At 41.2% G+C, this 23,019-nt stretch overlaps 1 protein-coding gene across 3 annotated transcripts in view; it reads left to right on the top strand.

The window, feature by feature from the left end:
• Positions 1–23,019, top strand: part of FOXP1 (forkhead box P1) — a 579,361-nt gene that overhangs the window by 21,741 nt on the left and 534,601 nt on the right. The gene's annotated exons all lie outside the window — the stretch shown is intronic.

Below are 23,019 nucleotides of genomic sequence, written 5' to 3'. Positions count from 1 at the left end.
AAGCATATTTTGTTAGTAACACCTTGGAAGCTTGAAAATGATTTTTATTTTTACTCATAGTGGTACCCATTTCTACTTGGCAAACTTCACAAGAGAGAGTTCATGGGGGCCCCTTTTTAGTATTTATTTACATTCTTCACATGTAGCAGATTTATTGATTCTGGGAATATTTTTTTCTCATTGTGAAATATAATGAATACTTTACATAAATCGGACGGTAGTATTACGGATCCATGGCTCATGCAGGGGGCTGAAGGTTGTATTCTATCAGAGGACTTTTCTAGAGGTCCAAGATGGGGGTGGTATTTTAACATATTTTAATTTTTGAGTGATTCAGCGAGTGATTAAAAAAGAAGATGTGGAATCTGGAAGACATTAAAGAGATGTCAAGGACAGACGGGTTTTGATTTGTAGCCTAATGAATGTTTTGCCAACTTTTAAAGATTTTTTTGAGAGTAGAACTTTAACCATTTGCTTGTGTTTCTGGCATGGCAAGGTTATTCCTGTTTCTGTTATAATGAATCCAAAGTGAAAATGGGATAATTTTTAATTAGCAAAATTATAAAACGATTTGCAGCCAAATGTTTCTTGTCTTGTATAAACTGTGAGGTTTCACATTTTACTTTAATCATTTTAGGAAATTTCATTCTGAAGATCTATTTCAGTTGGTACTTTATGTATGCATACAAATCTTCAATATTAGAAATTAACCTTGTAATATTCTTTTCCATTGTCACTTGAATAATCTGACAGGATTTCAGTCATGTGCATTGCTTGTGTGTATTTTGTAGTGTCATGGTTACATTAGTTGGATGTAGCACTAATATTCAATCTAGCATTATGAATGCAAGGCTCAACATCATAAGAAAAACAGAAACCAAGGGTTAGAAATGTTTGCTAACTTTATGTTGTATGGTTTTGTACAGTTCAGAATTGCTTTTGTCGAGCTTACCTATGTAATTATTTGAATCTAAAATTTTATAATTTTGCATTTTGCTATAAATCGTAGAGAGCTATTTTAAAATATATTTTATTAAGGAAATGAGAATAATGAGTTAAGTCATGGCAATGTAGACTTTTCATTTTATGATGCTTCAGTTGCATTTGATTTTGAGAGTTTTACAGTTTCTGGGGCTCATTAGAGCCCTACATGGAGATGAAAGAATTCTATGGAAATGCGAAAGGATTTAAATGTTCAGAATTTTAGGATCTGCTTAGACTGGGACACTTCCAGCACCTTGAACTTTTCTACTTGTTAGGTGGTTGGGAGGCCTGCAGCATTGTGTGCTGCTTCTGGTGGATCTTCTGTGGGGCACTGTGTCACACCTCATTGTGCACCCGTTGCTAGAGAAAGAAAGATGGTGGAAACCAACCAGGGAGGGAGAAAGCTGTATCTGCAACACTAGCTCAAGGCTCTGGTGATACATAAAGATCTTTTCTCATTTGTCTTTGAAAACCAAAGGTGTCTCTTATCAAGAGCAAGAGGAAGAATGAGATAAGTGCCAATAAATTTCCTTCAGATGAGTGAGTTCTTAATGAAACAGATTAATAAAGCTTAAGGTTCCTGGGGAATGTCATAGACCTAATCAGTTATTATTAAACTGCGAATAAGACCAAAGGACAGGAAACATAATTTAAGAACAAACACATTAAAAAAAAAACCATCAATGTGGCCAGGTGCAGTGGCTCACACCTGTAATCCCAGCACTTTGGAAGGCTAAGGTGGGCAGATCACTTGAGTTCAGCAGTTTGAGACCAACCTGGCCAACATGGTGAAACCCCGCCTCTACAAAAATACACACAAAAAAAATTAGCCAGGCATGATGGCGGGTGACTGTAATCCCAGCTACTCGGGAGGCTGAGGCAGGAGAATCGCTTGAACCTGGGACGCGGAGGTTGTAGTGAGCTGAGATTGCGCCATTGCAATAACAAAATGGCGTGAAATTTTACCCATAACCCAAGGACTCATTCTGCAATGAAATGGCAGTCATAGACCTAACTGATGTGTAACTGCACACCACCTCTCCCTCCACCATCAAATGAAAGAAAGAAAAGAACAAAAGGAAACCAGAAGAAATAGCCAACAGAAGGAAAATAGTTAACCAAATTGTGGCTCAAACTAGTTTGGTTTAATCATTGCTCAAAAAAAAAAAAAAAAAAAAAAAAAACTTGACGAATTCATATTTAAAAAAGAGAACATGAGACAGATTTCTTTCTAAATTAATTCCTTTCATCCACTATAAACACAGCACATTCATAAAGATTCCCCCATGGATTATAACCTGATTGGGAGAAAACCACTTTCAGGAATTTCCATTATGTGGACGACTTACTGACATATCTAGTTGAAGAGTCACTTAACACACTAGTGATGTTTCACTTTGAATGCTATCGGATAATCTGCTTTCTTGAGGTTGTGTTCTACTTTGTCATGTAGACTTGTGCATTCCATACCAGAATGTGTATACCATTAGCACCCCATTGACATGCTACAGGTATCCCCAAACCATAGAATAATTTATTCTGGTGGATCTCCATGAAGAGGTGATTTTTTTCCTTGAAGAGTTTAGTAGGAAAATACATCATTTTTACATTTTATTTTTATTTTTTGAGATGGAGGCTCATTCTTTCTCCCAGGCTAGAGTGCAGTGGCGTGATCTCAGCTCACTGCAACCTCCGCCTCCCAGGTTTAAGTGATTCTCCTACCTCAGCCTCCTGAGTAGCTGGGATTACAGGTGCGCAACAGCACACCAGCTAATTTTTGCATTTTTAGTAGAGATGGGGTTTCACCGTGTTGGCCAGGCTGGTCTTGAACTCCTGACCGTGAGTGATCCGCACACCTCAGCCTCCCAAAGTGCTGGGATTACAGGCATGAGCCACTGCACCTGGCCCATTTTTACATTTTAAACGGCCAAATTTATGCTGGTGTATAATGCAAGATTTTCAGCGTTTACAGTGACACTTCCCGCCTACTTAGGTCACCTTTGATTTGTGCCTCCAGACCCTTCCTTTCTCATGAATTGACATTTACCACCCTCTTCCTTCTCCCAATTGCCATGAAGGTATATTTTGGTAGGAATATTTGAGACCAAACTTATTTTCTGTGCTAATTGTTACTTCTTAAAAAATTCTAGTGGCTACTTCCACTGGGCATTTTAATCGTGGAGTTTGAGCATCTTAGCCTGCTTAATAAAAATGCCTTGGTGTTCCTTGCACATAATAGGAAATTGTAGGATGGCATAGGGATAGCATCCAGGAGAGAGGAAGGGTCTTGGGTTAGGGGGATGATGTTGGAAATAGAAGTTGGGGGAAGGAGAGATGGAATAGGAGTTGTAGTGAAAGCTGAGAGGATGTGAGGGCTGCCTGCAGGTGGGAGCCATAGGATGGAGAAGAGAAAATCATGACTTCAGACTTGAGCGTGCCTGACACAGCGGATGGCAGTGTGCATAACAGAGATGGGAAACACCATGACAAAGGCTTCAGTGGGCAGGGACTGTAAACTACAGCAGTGGTTCTCCAGCCTTGTTGGTACTAGGGACCAGAATCATGGGAAACGGTTTTTCCATGGACCAGAGGAGGGGATGGTTTCAGGATGATTCAAGCATATTACATTTATTGTGTACTTTATTTCCATTATTATTACATTGCAATATATAATGAAATAATTATACAACTCACCATAATATAGAATCAGTGGGAGCCCAGAGCTTGTTTTCCTGCAACTAGATGGTTGCATCTGGGATTCATGGGAGTCAGTGACAGATCATCAGGCATTAGATTCTCATAAGGAGTGCACAACCTTGATCCCTCACATGTGCAGTTCACAGTAGGGTTCGGGCTTCTATGAGAATCCAATGCCACTGCTTATGTGACAGGAGGCGGAGCTCAGGTGGTGATGTGAGCCATGGGGAGCAGCTATAAACACAGATGAAGCTTCACTGGCTTGCCTGACGCTCACCTCCTGCTGTGCAGCCTGGCTCCTAACGGGCCATGCACACCAGTCTGTGGCCCGGGGATTGGGGACCCCTGAACTAGGGTACTCGGAATTTGGAGATGAGGGTCAGAAATCTGTCTAGAAATACCTAGGTGATAGTCATAATTTATCTTTCTTCAAAAACCTTCTTGCTCTTTTCTCTTGATCACATTTATTCTGGAATGGTTGCACTCTACTCTTCTTTTCTAGGCCTCTTTTAGCCAGTTAAATGTGATTTAGGTTTTTTACTGTTTCATTATCAGTTATACTATACTTAAGCCACAGAGAGAAAAGCCACTAATTCTCTTGCTGTTGTGAAACAATAAAAATAAACATCTAAGTGTATTTCCTTCTAGTCTTTTTTAGATGCAGAATTTAAATAAATACATAGTTGCAATTATCTTGTGCTTATAACTTTTTATCCTACTTTCTTTCCCTAACATAACTATTTTCATATTGCCATATTATCTTTTATGAACTATGTAATAGATCATCCAGTCATTGCACAGATACTATTAGGTGCCTACTCTGTGCCAGGGCCTGTTCAGTATCTTTCAGGTGACATTTCCCACCTATGCAGGGCTTCATAATTAATTACCGTCTTTCTCTATGAGGACATCATCACTATTTGAGATGTAACCATTCTTTTTGTGTGTGTCACAGCTTGCAGGGTATTTATTTTGTAGGATGCCTCCCAGGTCATTGTGACAAGCAAAAATGCTCCCACACAGCTCCTAATATCGATCCCCTTCTAACTCCCAGTTGAGGATCACTGGTTTAAACCATAATTTGGTTAACTGTTTTCCTTCTGTTGGACATTTGATTTGGTTTCCTTTTGTTCTCTTTCTTTCATTTGTGGGCGGTGGTGGGGAGGTGGCGGGCAGTTATACATCAGCTGTATCTGTGACTGCCATTTCATTGTAGAACAAGTCCTTGGGTTATAGGTGGTTTTTCATGCCACTTTGTTACTTGTGAGAAGGCTATACACAAAATTTTGGGACAATATTTTGACAATGCCTAGAGGAAGGACATATGACTTGAGGGGAGCCACTTCTGAATAAGATCTAATGCTGGAAATTTTTGTTTCTTCCTCTCAGTGTCTTCATTTGTTTTCACATTGATCCTATCTACCAGCCCAAAGATGGAGGGTATTTCAGGGGAGTATATTGGGCTATAGTATTGGAGGATGTTTGCAAACCCACAATTTAGGGTCTCACTTAAAATCCTCGTTCTGCCATTTCCTAGCTGTGTGTACCTGGGTAAGTTATTTCACCCAGTTTTATCTCTTTTTATTTTCCTCTGTTACATAATAGTATACCCCACAGAGAAAGCCTGTGAGGTTAAATGAGCTATGCATGTGATGTTATTCTCTTACCTAAAATGCAGATCAGTGTTTATGTAATGGAGTGTGGTGGTTACAGGCATAGGCTCTGGTGCCAGGTTATGGATTCAAATCTTAGCTCAGTTATTTTTTAGCTGTCTGGCCCTTTCATAAGTTATTTTGCCATAGTGAGCCTTGGTTCCCCATCTGAGAAATTGAAGTTTAAAAAAATCCCTTTTACTGTGTCATCATAAGGACTAACTAATTGAAGGTGCCCTGGAGTGCAACGCCTGCATGTGGTTGAAGAACACCATAAATGACAGCTGCAGAGCTAGACATATCTTGGGGAGTTTGAAGAAGTGGGGTTAATATGTAGACTAGTTTTCTCTTTTCTCACTTTGGGGGAAAAACCAACTAGCATTTCCGTTATTCTCATATATTTCTCTTATGGACTCAAATAGTTAAAATTAACCAAATGCCTTGTTAGGAGTCAAATGGTGAGCTTGGATGCTCTTTTTATTTGTTCTCTGGACCAGGGCTTCCTGTTGGAGTTCTGGGCTGATTTCAAAGTTCCAAATGCTGGGCAGAATAAGAAGAGGTCTTCCCTCAGGTTTGGCATCTTTTACTTCATTGGATTGAAATAGCATGTATCAGAGCAAGTGGAACCAACACCCAAAATATGACTTGAAGAATGTAATTCAAAATGTAGCATAGAAAAAAAAGGGGAAAAGTGTAATTTTACATACTTTCAGAACTTCTACTGAATCCTCTCGGACCCATGAGATTGCTCATTTTTTGCTCAGTCATTTTTGTATGGTTTGTATCAAGTGTATATTGGATGTGAACAGTTCTATATCTTCTGTCTTGAAAGTCTGAATCTTTATTACTTACCAAGAGTGATGGACCACATTTCAATAGGGGAATTCAAATCATCCAGCGTGAGAGTGGTCCTGAGGAGGTAAAAACAAACACCCTGACAAAAATGTATGTCCTCTGCAAAATAAGTATTCCATACTTATAACTCCTCCCCCGGCAAAAATATGACCCTAAAGGCAATGAAGCACACAAAACATAATGAAAAACTATAAAACGTACCTTCTAGCATCGACTTTTAGTGACTCACTGACTTCCTAATAAAATGTAAATGTAATTACATTTGGACATCTTCTACCATTAGGCAAACTGGAGGAAGAAGTACAGGGAACCTCTCCCAGTAGAGCTGTAGAACAAATTCAGATAAATCTTTAAACCTGGGAGTCACCTGGTGTTATGCTGCTGGGTCTTTCTTGGTCTGATCAGATGGAACCACTTTGAATCATCAGAACATGGAGTTACCATTTTATTCACCTGAGAACATGGTAAAGCTGCCGCCGTATTCTAGGATTATATGATTCTTTAGACATTGATGATTCATAAAGAAACACAGGAACAACATATGTGGGGTCCTTGAAGGTATGGCTTTCAGGGTGGACTGTCTCATTTCTACCTTTTTATTCTTTTCTATCACGAGTGTTTCAATTTGCATGTCTGCTGTAAACATAAACTGAGCCTGTGTTCCATCTGAGTTGAAAAGAATGGAACGTTGTTATAGTTTTGCCTAAAAGGAAGGCCCTGCCGTTGTTTTGAATCCTTTGTGGAAATGACTAGAAGGTGTATACTCAAAACGTTCGTTTGTACTCTGGGTGATTATTGGTGGGATATACCATTTTTGCATTATATTAGGTACAGTAGAAAAATCTTAAAAGTGTGACCTAATATTGCCATTGACAAACCTCAGTTATTTCACCCTGTGCTTTTCCTTTATAACACTTGTCAGAGTTTATAATTATATATATATAACTAAATATTTTTGGTGTATGTTTATTATAACATAATAAACGTAAAAGTGTGTTTATTATAATATATAATTTATATATAATTAAATATGTATATTTGTGTATGTTTATTCAATGTAAGCTTTTCTCCTTTGACGTGTAAACTTCATAAGAGTGCAGACCACATCAATTTTTTTTAGCCATCTAGCACACAATAGGATGCAATAAATAGTTGTTGAATCAATGTTTTGTCCAAACAAGGAAACAGAATAATAATGGTCAACATATATTTAATATTTAATGTAGGAGATTCTTTGTGAAATGCTATACAGGGATTCTCCCACTTACCCTTGCCACAAGTCTTTAGGTGGTCACTCTCTAACTGCTCCCATTGTAGAGGTAGGAAGCTGAGGCTTAGGAAGGTGAAGGGACAGACTAATGGTCATGTGCGCACAGGTACCATTCAGATCCAGTTCTGTCTGTCTCAGAAGCTTATGCCATTCAAGACTAGTTGATAACACTGTATAGTTGAAGTTTATGAGATCTCCTAGTTCAGCAGTATTTCTCTGCAATATTGAGTGTTTTCTTTCTTTCTTTTTTTTTTTCTGGAGACAGAGTGTTGCTTTGTTGCCCAGGCTGGAGGACAGTGGCGTGATCTCTATTCACTGCAACCTCTGCCTCCGGGTTCAAGCAATTCTCGTGCCTCAGCCTCCCGAATAGCTGGGACTACAGGAGTGCACACCACGTTCGGCTAATTTTTTGTATATTTGGTAGAGATGGGGTTTCACCATATTGCCCAGGCTGGTCTCGAACTCCTGAGCTCAGGCAATCTGCTCTCCTCGGCCTCACAAAGTGCTGGCATTAAAGGTGTGAGCCACTGCACCGGCCTCAAATGTTGTTTTCTTTTTTTTTTTTTTTTTTGAGATGGAGTCTCGCTCTGTCACCCAGGCTAGAGTGTAGTGAGGCAATCTCAGCTCACTGCAAGCTCCGCTTCCCGGGTTCACGCCATTCTCCTGCCTCAGCCTCCCAAGTAGCTGGGACTACAGGCGCCTGCCACTGCGTCCAGCTAATTTTTTGTATTTTTAGTGGAGACAAGATTTCACCGTGGTCTCGATCTCCTGACCTCGTGATCTGCCCGCTTCGGCCTCCCAAAGTGCTGGGATTACAGGCATGAGCCACCACCACGCCTGGCCTCAAACGTTGTTTTCTAAGGAAAGCCATCAGGATTTGACTTAAGTCATTAAGAAAGAAGAATTACTTATGAATAACAACAATAATAGTAACACACATTCTCTTAGCTGTGTATTAGGTATTCCACTAAGCTCTTTGTACCAGTTAACTCATTTTATCTGTGTAACAACTCTATACGGTAGATGCTGGTATCATTCCTGTTTTACAGGTAAAGAAACAGGCTCAGGAAGGTTAAGGAGATGTTAAATAACTTACCCACGGTCACACAGCTAGAATGCAGGAGAGAACACATGAATAAATTACTTTAGAACTTCTTTCTGAAGGACAGTAGGAACTAGAGACTCAAAATTCCTTTTTTATGTCTTATGAATATTTTATTTTTATTAATTTTATTTTATTAATATTTTATTTTATCTGCAATATTTTGAAATCAGGAGGCAGTTGGAAAGTGAGAGGAGAGGGAGATCACCAGGGCTGTGAGTCTTTAGAGTTCATAGATTACCCTACATGAGGCCATTTCTGTCCTACAGACAGGATGCTGCTTATAGGTGTTGCTTTGGATTTTATCTAGAGGCATAAGACCAAAGAACTTGCAGGGATATGGAGAGCTACTGCACATCATCTGTGTGCAAAATTCACTGGGGGGAACTGATACTTGAGAAAGTTCCAGTGAAAAATCTGGCTTTCAGTTGAGGGTGGTCTGCAGTTTTTATGGTTTTTAGCTCCCTGGCTTTCCATTTTGGCTTTTACTTCTTTTCCTCCCTCATTACATGCAGCAAGAAAATAGACACTCTAATATGATCATCAAAGCCCAGCTAAGATTTCATAATTACCCATTGGTAATCAATGTGAGTTTCTGTGTGCACTAAGTCACTTAGTAGATGTTATTTTCTTCATCACACTCCCATTTGGATCCCAAGAGTGACTCAATAAATTTGCTTCTTTCCTCAATTAAAATGGAAACAATTTTGCAATTATTTCTTTGAGGGAAGACTGGCTTTACAAGAAGGTGACTTAGAAGGGGGGTGGTTTTCTGGGAAAGAGATTAAGCTATAGAATGGTCCTGTGTGTTTTAAATAATGCTGACATATTTTGTTGATGCTGGCTATTTTATTTGATTGCTATCCGTTCTGAAGTCTTCCCCTCCTTTTTCCTTCTTTAAAATCTGTTGGTTACTATGGAAACAGTGTTGTTTTGGGTTTGGGTGGAGCTGTATCCACAAATGCAGTATAAAGTCATTTATAAAATGGGTTAATATTTATTCTGGCTGGGCATATATGGAACTTGATGTAATGATAATCATGATCACACATGCAGAATAAATTTGCACTTTTATTGTTATTTTCTTAGTCAGTCTAAATGTGTGCCATTTTGCTTGGAATGCACTGTCATTTCCTCTCTGATTTGGATATTGCCATTTACAAGCCAACACCCAGTGCCAGTGGAATTGCTCTGAGTTGGAAGTACTCCACAGGCCTCAAGCATCCCTGGGTCCAAATTCTCATTCCGGAGAGTGACTCCTGAGATACCTTTTGTGTCCTGCTCAAGCACCTACGTGCCAGCGTGGTCCTGCTCCTTTTTCTCTTTCAGATCTTCAGTCAAGTGGAGTCGTCTGGTGCTTCTCCTTTCACACTGATGCTTGTGTCAGCAGTGAAGTGCTGTTCTTAAAAGCCTCACATGATTCAGGACATATTAATGAGAGTCCGTGAAAAGAGTCAGGGCCAGTGTCTTGTCCAGGCCCCAGGGTGAAAACAAGGAAAGGGTAGGGATTTGGGAAAGGCTGTAGAGGTGATCCATGGCAATGATGAAAGGGTGGCGAATGGGATCTTTGTAGAATGGTTAAAGGAATGGAAACTACTTAACATATAGAGGAGAAGCCTGGTTGGGGGGTGGGTGGGAGTTTTAGCGTCTTTATACATAGCAGAAGGAATTGTTAGCAAGGGGCTGTTCACCCTGCTGTTCTCCAGAGAGAACAGTATCACGTGTTGAAGAGCAGGTGAGATCCCTGTGTGATGTGGGAACATGGTAAGAGTCTTTTAAGGTGGCCCGACTCTGGAGCAGGATAGTCACACCAAGGAGAAGTGTTGGGGCCGCTCACCTTCACGTCAGTCAGGCATACTTATTGACATTTGGTGGCTGGCTTGCAAATCCTGTTTGAAGCCAAGCAATGACTTAGATGACCCTTTGGAAATTTCTTACAGACTCCTGAGCTCAATTTATGTCATCATATTGTGATTGAATTTTTGAAATTCATTTTTTCAAATGTTTGGACAGGTATTTTTAACTCGCCAAAAATGAATACAGAACTGTGAAAGAAAAAAAACAAAACAAAACAAGAAAACACAACATTGCTTCTCCAAGGATTAAAAATCCCACCTAATGAGGACTGTTGAAATGATCAGGTATCTTGATCTTAAATTTAGCAATGCTGTGACCCCTTATGGTACCTTAGATAAGGGTGGATCTACTTTTCCAAGTCTATTCAGCTAACAAGAGTTTTGGTAGATCATGAATAGACTTGTAACCTATGAGAATCCGTGGAACCTTGGAGATTGTCAGGATTGGTGGCGCACAAAGCATGGTCCCTGTGCTGCAGCATCAGCATCATCTGGAAATTTAGTAGAAGTGCATTGCTGGGTCCTATTCCAGACCTACTGAATCAGAAACTCTTGAGGGAGAGATCCAGCGATCTTTGTTTTAAGAAGTCTTTCAGTATGAGAATTACTGGGCTCCACCATCCCTCATTTACTTAGAACATTAGCATAGTAATATAAAGTTTTGGGCTAATTGGCAGTCTTTGTCATTGTTGCCATAGTGACCAATTATCCTGGCTCAGGAAAAGGAAAGTTTTTTAGCCACAGGTTACCCCCAACTATCTTATAAAGATGTTTTCTTCCTTTAATACAAGAGCTGTCCTGGCATAGCTGAGGACACACCTTGAGCAATAGTAAGGAGGAAGTCCCTGGATAAAGGGCCGCCGTGTCTTAGAATAATGTACTAAAATAATTTTCAGCAGTCATTTCTTTTTGGGGAGATTACATTTGTCCACCACCCACCTACCTACCCATGTATCCTTCTATTAACTTGTCTGTTCATCCATCTACCTATCCAATCACCCAACAATTCTTTGTTGAAATCCTACCTTGTTCCAGGTACTGTGTGGTGAATGAATCAGAAGGAAGAAATTTATCATCCTCTATACATTACTGTTATATGGGTATATATGTGTGTGCATGTATATATGTATGTGTATATACATGTGTGCATAGGCATATGTATGTATGCATGTACGTGTATGTATTTGCTTGTTTTATATATACATGCACACACACACACATAATATGCATTTCCTTTTTCTCAAGCTCGCAACATCTGTGGTGCCCAAAGCCCAAGTACCCAATCACCTCCTTCAGCATTTTTTTTCTTTTTGTTTTTCTGGCCTTGGGCTAGCTCTCCAACCCACTAAATTCTCCTGCAGTAACATGGGTTTTCTCATTGAAGCTAAGTGTTCATTAAATTGTAAAGACAAAACGTATCCAAGGATAAGTATCACTTGAGAAACACAGATGTCATGTGTCTGTGTTTAGAGCTTGTACCTGCGTCTCTCATGTAGAACTATATGGTAAGGAGAGCAAAGATTCAACCCCCTGCTGTAGGCAGTGCTCTTTGTGACCTTCCTGATGGTTGGATGTATCTTTCTACTTTCTCCCTGTAAACTCTGGGGTGGGGCTCACGTCGCTGCACTCACCGCTGAGTCAGCATCAGACTCCGCCTCCATTGTCCAGTGTTGTTTTCTGCACCCACCCCCTAAGCTATTTTCTCAATGGAAGAGGAAGGAAAAAAAAATTCCGCTGAAAACAATCCAATCCCGATCAGATTCGCATAGCATAATAAACGCTTGTTTGGACATTGCTTGGACTGTCATTTTAGCAAGAATCTTCTGTTTGATTAAATAGCTTCTCTGTTATGTATTGAACAAAATGAAATGTATGTCATAACAGATATAACTAGATGATGACAACTTTCCTTGACTGTGAATTTCATTAAAGATATACATTTGTGTTGTATCCCTTTGAATGACAGAAGTTGACAAATAGCTGGGGAAAGTTGTTTTCTAGAGAAAAGTTAGCAGCTCGCCTGTTCAGATTTTTCCCAGCCCCAAGACAAAAATAAGGGCAGCGCAGGAAAGCGGAGAGGTTGGGTGCCGTCGGGCAGCAGTCTGTGGTGGAGAGAAGGCAGAGGAAGCGTCCTTGAAAGGTCTGGGGGCAGGCTTAGGATGGGCTGGCATCTGTTTCCACAGGGGACTGTACACACTTATGCCTGGTTGTCAGCTTTATCAGTGTTCTGTTTTATCTGTCCAGCATGTTGCTTAGATTAGTGGTCCCCAACCTTTTTGGCACCAAGGACTTGTTTCATGAAAGACATTTTTCCACGGATGCGAGGGGTTGGGGAGAGGGGTTTCCAGATGAAACTGTTCTACCTCAGATCATCAGGCATTAGGTAGGTTCTCATAAGGAGCGCACAACCTAGATCCCTCGTGTGCACAGTTCACAACAGGGTTCGCCCTCCTATGAGAATCCAGTGCCACTGCTGATGTGACAGGAGGCGGAGCTCAGGCTGTAATGCTTGCTTGCCCTCTGCTCACCTCTTGTGCATCCGGGTTCCTAACAAGCCACGGACTGGTACCTGTCTGTGGCCTGGGGGTTAAGGACCCCTGGCTTAGATGGATGGAAGGATGGATTTGCTCTTTTTTTAAACTCTTAGAGCACCTACACTGTGCTAAGACAATAATGAGTGAAACCAAGTGCGGCCCCTGCCCTTGTGGAGCATTGCATGAATAAAAGTGAGATTTCAGTGCCATGTTCATGATGTAAAACAGAGGCTGTGGGACCTGCACCAGCCTAGATTTCACAGAGCAGGTCCTGGAGTTGGACGGCTTAGGTTAGACCACTTCCTGGCTGTTCCATCTTAAGCAAATTCCTTAAGCACCCAGTGCCTCAGTTTTCCCATCTGCAGAGTGGAGATCATATTAGTCTCCACTTCATAGCATTGTTATGAAGATGACGACAATTCTAGCCTGGCCCTTTTTTTTTTTTTTTTTTTTTTTTTTTTTTTTTTTTGAGACAGAGTTTCTCTCTTGTTCCCCAGGCTGGAGTGCAATGCCATGATCTCGGCTTACCACAATCTCCACCTCTGGGGTTCAAGCAATTCTCCTTCCTCAGTCTCCCAAGTTGCTGGGATTACAGGCATGTGCCACCACACCTGGCTAATTTTGTATTTTCAGTAGAGACGGGGTTTCTCCTTGTTGGTCAGGCTGGTCTTGAACTCCCGACCTCAGGTGATCCGCCCGCCTTAGCCCCCCAAAGTGCTAGGATTACAGGCATAAGCCACTGCGCCCGGCCTTAGCCTGGCCCTCTTGTAAGTGCTTACAATAGCTCGCTGGATCTACACATGGTAGAAAACCCTGTGAGGCAGGTGCTACAATCTCCATTTTACAGATGAGGAAACTGAGGGTTAGATGTCAGATAGCTCCTATGAGATTATGTAAGGGGAAAGGGGGAAGTTTGGAGACTGGACTTGGGGAAGTCTGGTTTCCCACTTGTGCTTAGTCCCCCATTTGCCACAAAGTCAGTCCCCTGTGTGTGCCACCTTTGTAATGGCTAGTCAAGGGGCTCGGCTTCCCTGAGGAAGTGACTGTTGAGTGGCGATCAGAGAGGTCACTTGTCTTCAGTCATCCCCCTACCTTGGGGGTGAAAAGGGTAGAGCAGAGGCCAACTTGCTTCCTGGCAGTGCCTATGGAGAAAGGCTGTTTTTTCAAAGTGCCAGATTGTGGGGAGGGCATCTTGCTGTTTGGCTTCTTTACTTCCCAGCTCCCAGGAGCCAAAGGAACCCTGGCTCCAGTCAACTCCCAAAGAGGCTGAGCATGGAACAGTAGTAACTTGGCCTCTGATTCACCTTCCCCCTCTCAAGAGGCCTCCTTAAAGGGCCCACACTCCAACCAGTGTGGGGCCTTTAAGGAGACATATCTGGGGCCCTCTTTGGAGGTCGCTGACTTTGGCAGTCAGCCGAGAGCGCCGCACTGAGGGGAGCAGGGCATTCTCTGGGGATGCTGGTCACCTGCTCCCGACTTGTAGACCTGTAGGCAGTTACCTTGTTTTCCTTCTTTTTGTTTTGTTGAGACAGGGTCTCGTTCTGTTGCCCAGGCTGGAGTGCAGTGATACGATCATGGCTCACTGCTTCCTCCATCTTCCAGGCACAGTTGATTCTTCCACTTCAACTTCCAAGTAGCTGGGACCACAACATGTCCCATCATGCCCAGCTAATTTTTAAATTTCCTGTAGAGATGACGTCTCCCTATGTTGCCCAGGTTGGTCTTGAAGTCCTGAGCTTAAACAGTCGTCCTGCCGTGGCCTCCCAAAGTGCTGGGATAGAAGGGTGAGTCACGTGTATAGCCTGTTTTCTTAATTAGTGTACCTCATTTACAAATTGGTAAACTGGTCACTCAGCCTTTGCAGAAATAGATGTTTGCTGCCACCTCTCAGTCCTGCTCAGGCTGGATCCGCTCTTTCCAGTGCCTTCCTCCTGGCCCGCATGAATACTTCCATTATTACAAAATATACATCTCTGCAGGGGCTGTTCTTGGTTCTAGCCAAGGACCAGGCATAGCCAGACAAAACCTCCAGGAGATGATTAATTGAACTGTGCTGTGTTTGGGGTCAAGACGCAGTCATGATAGTTACCCTTGTAGCTGCTTTCTTGCTTTTGTTAAACAGTGCCTTTAATTCAGGGACCACAAAGCATGGTACAGGCATTATTGGAAAGTACAGCACTCCGTGATGTAGGCGTGGTTATCGTTATCTTCGTTTTCTCATGGGGAGAGACCCCAGCCTAGAGAATCTCAGCATCACCATTCATGTCAGGCAATTGGGAGAGCCTGTTGCATGCAGCTCCTGAGTGTGGGATGTCTTCCCTGCCAGCAGAGCCCTGAATTGTCCTGAACCCATAGCCATGTGGTAGGTGTGAGCTGTTTTCCAAACGTGACCTGTGATGGATATTTTCCCCCCTTGGTGAGTTGTTTTTTTTTTTTTTTTTGAGACAGGGTCTCACACTGTATCACCCAGGCTAGAGTTCAGTGGTGTGATCTTGACTCCGCCGCCCGGGTTCAAGCAATTCTCTGCCTCAGCCTCCTGAGTAGCTGAGATTACAGGCCCATGCCACCACGCACGGTTAATTTTTTGTATTTTTAGTAGAGTTGGGGTTTTACCGTGTTGCCCAGGCTAGTCTCGAACTCCTGACTTTAAGCAAGCTGTCTGCCTCAGCCTCCCAAAGTGCTGGAATTACAGGCGTGATGAGCCACCACGCTTGGCCTCCTTGACAAGTTCTGAGGTCTGGGACTGATAATTACAGAGAGAGGAGAGGCTCTCCTGCCAAGGGTTAAGTCAGGTGCTGGCCTTGCAGGCAGGCACCTTCCATGTGAAAATGCACATTTGGTTGATTGATGGGGAATAGGAGGTGGTTTTATACATGGTGCTGTCTTTGGCATAGCATTGGCTTTCAAGAGAAGACCTGGGGTGACCAGCCTGCTAGACCAGGTTCAGCAGTAAACTCAAGTCAGCAGTATATATGTGACGGTCCTTAATCTGGACCAGATGAAGCTACATCACGCACAAATGAAAAACGTGTTGAAGGCGGTGGCTGGTTTGAATTTTCCTTCATTGGATGACTAGAATACAATAGAGTTACATGGAATTTCTTCTGAGTCAAATCCGGATTTCTAACACAGATGCAATGATTTACCTCTCACATCTTAACTGATTTTTAAATCCTATGGAGGTTTTAGCTGAAGACACCCAGTGAAATTTCAACTTTACACGAATGGGTTCTCACTTATTTTATTCTGTCTTAGAAAGTTGAATGGCGACTGCAGCTTACCAAGAAGGAGAACTTTATCTGTGTAGTTGGCCCATCATGGATACGTGATTCTGTGAGGCTGAGCTTACCGCTGAAAAGCCTAGTGCACTCCCAAAGGCGGGTGGAAGGTGTTGTTTGAAGTGAACCCTATTTTATTTTTCTCGAGAAATTCTTGAGCTGATTCTGTGACACGAACATCTAAACAGAGTAACCAGATTCCAACTGCATGACTGGAATAGGTTTACACATTTTTCTTCTGTCCCTCCTTTCAAACAAAATGGTAAATAACTTCATTTCCAGGCCAATTTAGCATTCCCATTTTTTACCCTGATGAGTCTCATTTTAATGAGCAATTTGCTTTATCCAGTAGTGCATTAGCGAAGTGTTTCCTGATTTTATGCAGCACGCGTTTATGTGCGATCCTGTAAGGCCTTCATCTTGGTGAATTCCTTTCTCTACTAGTGAATTAATTTAAGGCAGACAATATCAACACCAGGTAGAGATAGTTCCAGTTTTATGGGACATCCTTGTTAGCACTCGCCTCTGCCTAAAGGGGAGTGTCAGTTATTCTGGGGAGGGTCAAGTTCTCTCAGTGTTAATCACTCTTTCTTAGAATACCAAGCTCTGCCAATCTCCTCTTGATGGGGTAACTTTACATTGTGATACTAGAGACCTGTGGTCCCTGTAGGCAGTTACCTTGTTTTCCTTCTTTTTGATCTTTTGAGACAGGGTCTCGTTCTGTCGCCCAGGCTGGAGCGCAGTGATACGATCGTGGCTCATTTAACACTGATGTCACAACCCTGCAGAATCTCCCATGCACTTACTATGTTGCATGCGGTCTCCTCAAACACTCGTTTCTGGGTAATTCGTTGACCTGTGTTTTTAGATATGATGTTAGTTTGACTTTTTACACGGAATGAGAATAAGATCATCAACCCACTTTATTCTAATATGAAACAAAAGCCATTGTGACTGAAATAGAGAGTTCTGTGTGACTCACACCACCATAAAATATGCTTTGTACACAGAGTTCCAAAGAGATTTATAACTTTTAGGCACCATTTTATTATGGCTTGTACTGATTAAACTCAAGAATGGACAAAGTCTTTTTAACTTCCCTAAGATAAAACTCATACCTCCCTCTGCAACCAACCAACCAAACGTCTAAGCATTTAGGTTTAAATCACAGATTCCTAGATGGTATTGCCCATCTCTTTATTGTAACTGTACCGGTTGTTTTTTTCCCTTCAGCTTGTCAGAGCTATTCCCAACAGTCAAAGGCACCACCATCAGACGTTATAAGAAGGGAATTTGGCTTAATTCTCAACATTGTTCTTTCAACTAGAGACAGTGTACAATCAAATTTTGCTTAGCTTACATGGTTGCCACTCAGAATGATGAATTCTCTCAGCTACCAGCGTATAATGTAAGACTCTTCTTTTTCCTTTCTTTATTTTAGGTTAAACTTGTCTATCAGAATGACTATACTGTTGACAATACACATTTCAGACAGGTTAGCATTGCCCTCTGCTATCATGGGAACTTCCAAAAATGATATATACTTCAATGTTTAATATTTATGAACTTAAAACCCTCACTCCAGCCAGGTGCGGTGGCTCACGCCTGTAAGCCCAGCACTTTGGGAGGCTGAGGTGGGTGGATCATGAGATCAGGAGTTCAAGACCAGCCTGCCAAGATGGTGAAACCCCATCTCTACTAAAAATCGAAAAATTAGGCCAGGTGCAGTGGCTCACGCCTGTAATCCCAGCTCTTCGGGAGGCCAAGGCAGGTGGATTGCCTGAGCTCGGGAGTTCACGACCAGCCTGGGCAACACAGTGAAACACCGTGTATACTAAAATACAAAAAAGTTAGCTGAGCCTGGCAGTGTGCATCTGTAGTCCCAGCTACTTTGGAGGCTGCGGCAAGGGAATTGCTTGAACTCGGGAGGCGGAGATTGCAGTGAGCCGAGATCATGGCACTGCACTCCAGCCTGGGTGACAGAGTGAGATTCTGTCTCAAAAAAACCCAAAAAAACAAACAAACAAAAAAACAAAAATTAGCTGGGCGTGGTGGCAGGTGCCTGTGATCCCAGCTACTCGGGAGGCTGAGGCAGGAGAATCGCTTGAACCCAGGAAGCAGAGGTTGCAGTGAGCTGAGATCGCGCCACTGCACTGCAGCTTGGGTGATAGAGTGAGACTGTCACAAAAACAAACAAACAAACAAACAAAAAAACCCTTCACTCCTCTAGACCAGCTAACGGTTTGCTGATATCAAGAAGACAGGTGGATCACGAGTTCAGGAGATCGAGACCATCCTGGCTAACACATTGAAACCCCTTCTCTACTAAAAAATACAAGAAATCAGCTGGGCATGGTGGTGGGCGCCTATAGTCCCAGTTACTCGGGAGGCTGAGGCAGGAGAATGGCGTGAACCCGGGAGGCGGAGCTTGCAGTGAGCCGAGATCACACCACTGCACTCCAATCTGGGCGACAGAGCGAGACTCAGTCTCAAAAAAATAAAAAAAGAAGATGGGGCCTGATATATTATTTTAGGATCCAATAGCACGTGATCTTGCTTCTTAAGTTCTAATGGCCAAGAATACTATTTAAAAAAGGAAGCAAATCAGCATTCATTTTCTATGAAAATTGAAATCAGCTTAACACACTGATTAATTATCTCATTCTTCTGAAATCATGATATATAGTCTTTTTCATGTGTGTTTGCCTTTCTTAAACGTATTGGGAAGCAAATGTTTTATTTTAGCTGTACTTGAATTTAGAGGCTAAAATAACATGATTTTGAATGGAATATTTATTTGTGATGAAGGGATTTTAAAAAACAACAACCACCCTCTATGTATTACATGAGGGACACAAGACGAAGAGGGAGATTGCCTTTTGGCATTCTGTTTTTGACAATTTCACAAATCTTTAGTAACTGGGAATAGAAAAAAATGCTACATTAGGAAGAGAACTAGAGAGACTCCATCATCTGTTCCCCTGTAGGTAATTTTTACACCTTTTACAGTATTTAAATACTTCTTAACTGCTAGATGTCCATCTGTATCCCCTTCTTGGGTCTCAGAACTAGTGTATGAAGCATGACCTTGTAACTTGCTTTGTTTATACATCTGTCAGGACAATATGTTATCTTTCCTTAAAAATGCAAATGTGCTTCTTGCCATCCAGAGCTCTTCAGTCAATAAATAAATTGAGGTAAAGACTGTACCTAATACCCGTTTAATTTAAATTCATTTTATAAACATAAAGACGCCTTTTAAGAGAAGCTTTAATTCCTACTAGCACCTTGATTTGTGGTTACCATGGAGAATCAAATCTGTCATTTGACAAGAAAAGTCACCCATTTATGACAGCACTTTATCTTGTCTCTCCAGGGGAAGAAAATGTCAAAAGTGAGAGCAGAAAAAAAATAAAGCTTTGAAACACCAGAATTTCTTGATTTCATTTTTATTATTCAGCTATCATATCCTTTCTGATAATAGCAACTTGGTGAAAATAAATAATGTTCCTACAGTAAAATCAAATATTTCCTATTGGAATGGACAAGGTTCTTTGTGACTGTCAGTGCTGTGAAGTCTGGCAAGAAATAGTGTTATTAGATAAACCTACGGTGCCCAAATCCCATTTTCTTTTCATTATAGTGTCAAAATAATTATACCTGTGTAATTTGGGTAAGAAATTGCGGAATAAGTAAAATGGTCCATTGCAAGAGATTGCTTTACGCTTGTGTTCCTTACAGGGTGGGGTTTCTACCAGCTAAAGAAATAAATGCCGGGGGAAAGTATTTTCATTTGAATAAAGATGTAGAGTAGGTCTTCCATATTATTTGCTAAATGGATAGGTAAATGCTCTATTCTGTTATTTTGCTCACATACCTATTTTGCAAATCAGAGTAAAAAGGCAGAATATTTCACCTTGTCAAGCACAGGGATATTACACTTTCCCAAAATTAAAAAAATATGTATATATTTCGTTTGATCTGATGTTTGTTTGGGGTTTTTGAAAATGAGGTTACACCTTGAGAAATGGACAGTTTGTAAAGTTCTGATCCAGGGTGATTTCTTTATAGCTTGACAACGTGTCTATGTAGTGTGTGTATGTGGACATGTGTACATTGGAAGGGTTTTTTGCCTGCATGCTGCCTTCATGGTTAAACTCTTTTTTGAGATTTGCATTGCATTAAACAAAAATGTTGGCATTCTGCTCACATAAGCACATGAAAATAATCTGGGCTGCATCTTTCTTGAGGGGCAATGTTTTTGATTGTTGGAGTATTATATAACTTGATGTGGTTCAGAAGTGAAGTAATCTTGTATCAATGAGATAGCATTGTAATAGCAAGCGCTTTAGTAAAGGTTTAGTGTAAATATCTGACTGGTAGGGGAGCTGGTTTCTGGAACAGTTGTGCCTCTGTGAGATTACGAAAATGGACAGAAAGAAAGGACTGAACTCTAATTTTCCTGAAATTGGTGCGTGGTGCTGGAGTTGTAGCCAATACTGGTTGAGATGTGCTGCAAGGAAGCCTGGAGCACAATAGTCCCTGTCCTGTGCCCCCATGTTGGGCACAGAGTGTGTTTTGCTAAAAAGCAGAAAGTAAGGAGAAGAAATGGCTAAGACTTGTAGGAAACAAACCTACCCATAAATATCAATAAAATCCTGTTTCCCAGGCATATCTTTTCAAGTGCTTTGATTGTGCATGTCAGACCAAGTGCAAATTTTGAGCCAGTGGTTGATCCCTTTCCCCTAGTATTTTTGTGTACAGAAGTTCTCAATTGCTGCAGTGTGAGATATAGTATACTAAAATATGCTTTAGAGGAATTTGCACTCAATGTGAATGTGCAAAAGCACTGTACTTCGTAATTAATGCTCTCTTGCTTCACACTCCTGAGTCCTTTTGGTCTTCTACTTTGATGACGTTGTTGCTTTAATTTCATGGGGGTAGAGATGGAGAGGTGGATCAGCCCCCCAAGGACTTGGATCTCTTTCGTGATTACCAAGGATATTTTAGGTATGTACCTGGCAGAAAGAGGGGATTTGTTTGATTTTTGGTGAAAAATGGTCCATGCTAATTGATAGTAAAATTGCAATATAGCACAATAATTGTAATTTACCTAGATGTTCTAGGATCGTGTGGGTACAGTACTACTGCGTGTTTTCTTGAATCCTGTGTGTATAAATTTATTAGGTTCACTTTTTTGACTTTGATTTTATTGGATTGCTAATTTTGAAAATGGTATTAATCCACAAGTATGATATCAATATGTTATTAATATTGCTTTCACCCTGATTTCTGTGGATTTCAGATGCTTTTCTTTTTCTTTTTTTTTAAGTTTCATAGTGAGGATTAGCAAAGACATTTAAGAACATGGCAGAGATGTGTGAATGAGTAAACTCTGTCTTCAGTAGCCCAGCATTCTGTCAGCACTCTCCAATACCCATCTTTATATCCTAGCATGAGAACTCGTGTTTGTGTATTCTGCTGTCTTTGAGGGTAAATGACACATCTCTCAGATAAGTTACCAGGGCAGTCTTTTTCATATGGGGCATTTTCTATACCAATAACCTGCTAACACTCTTTCTTTAAAAATAAAGCCACTGATATGTGTTGACAGATATATCGCAGGAAAAAACAAAACAAAACAAAACTACCAATAACTGACTTTCTGATATTCCATGGGTTGCTTTTGAGAGTAGAATTACCCCATTGTTATTAATAAAAATACCTGGCATATTTGGCACTTACTAGATTTCAGTCACTGTATCATTTGGGTGTCTCACGATGGTTTTGTGGAGTAAGAACTGCTCTTATCCTCCTCTTCCCCAGAGAAGAAAGTGATGTTCAAGAAAACAAATACATTGTCCTGAGTCCCCAAGCTAGTGCGTAAAACAGTTGGTAACAGGCCTTCTTCCATGATCTCTAGGAGAGAAAAGGAAGGGCTCAGCGTCAAGGGGAACGTTTAAAATACATTTTGGTTCTTATTCTGATGTTAACCATTTGTATCTGAAATATCCGCCCCGTACATTGTGAACCAGGTCCCATGTGCTGAAAAATAGGATGTACAAGAAAACCCCGCACCTTCCATCTAGTGGAACTTCTCTGCTTCTGCAATATTGAAAGTAACGAAAACCCTATTTACATTTCAGAAATAGTTTCCTCAAATTTCCTGTTTTGCCTGACTTTTGTGTGTCTCCCCCCCTCTCTCTTTCTCTGTTGTGCCTGCTGCCCTGTGCTTTGCAATAAAACAAGGGCAACTCGTTTGTTGATTTCGTAAATTATGCCCCATATATCTTTGCTAGGGAAGGACTGTTGCTGCCTCCCCCAAATGCTTGAATCATCTGAGCAAGGGCAACTGTTACTCTTTCCACAGGCATTACCTCCTTTCCCTCAGTTTGGCATGACTTTTTGGCTGTGTTTTTGGAAACCTTTTGTCCGTCCAAGGTACTTTACCTGAAGACTTGCTTCATTGCGTTATTAATGTAGTCAAATTATAGTCATGTTTTAAGAACTTAATTACACAGAAAAGAACACTTTAAACTGAAAAGTGAAATGGTGGTGTTTATTAAACCATTCTTGCATATTCCCGCAGATCTGCAGTGGGAGATAAAGAAAGCATCAGTCTGCATGTGGCTGTCACCCCATACCCACCCTATCACTAATAGCTCTTTTCTTTCTTAGGTAACTTGCAAAAGGGAAATTGCAACTGGTGGGAGTGTGATCCTTTAAAATATTTTGACTCTTCATATTAACGAAAAACATTCGTGCTTCTACTCCCAAATTGAAACTGGGGC

This window comes from Mandrillus leucophaeus, unplaced genomic scaffold (genome assembly GCF_000951045.1).
Source record: "Mandrillus leucophaeus isolate KB7577 unplaced genomic scaffold, Mleu.le_1.0 Scaffold121, whole genome shotgun sequence".
NCBI lineage: Eukaryota > Metazoa > Chordata > Mammalia > Primates > Cercopithecidae > Mandrillus > Mandrillus leucophaeus.
Note: the sequence above shows the minus strand (reverse complement) of the source record. Positions and strands in the feature narration are given on the sequence as shown.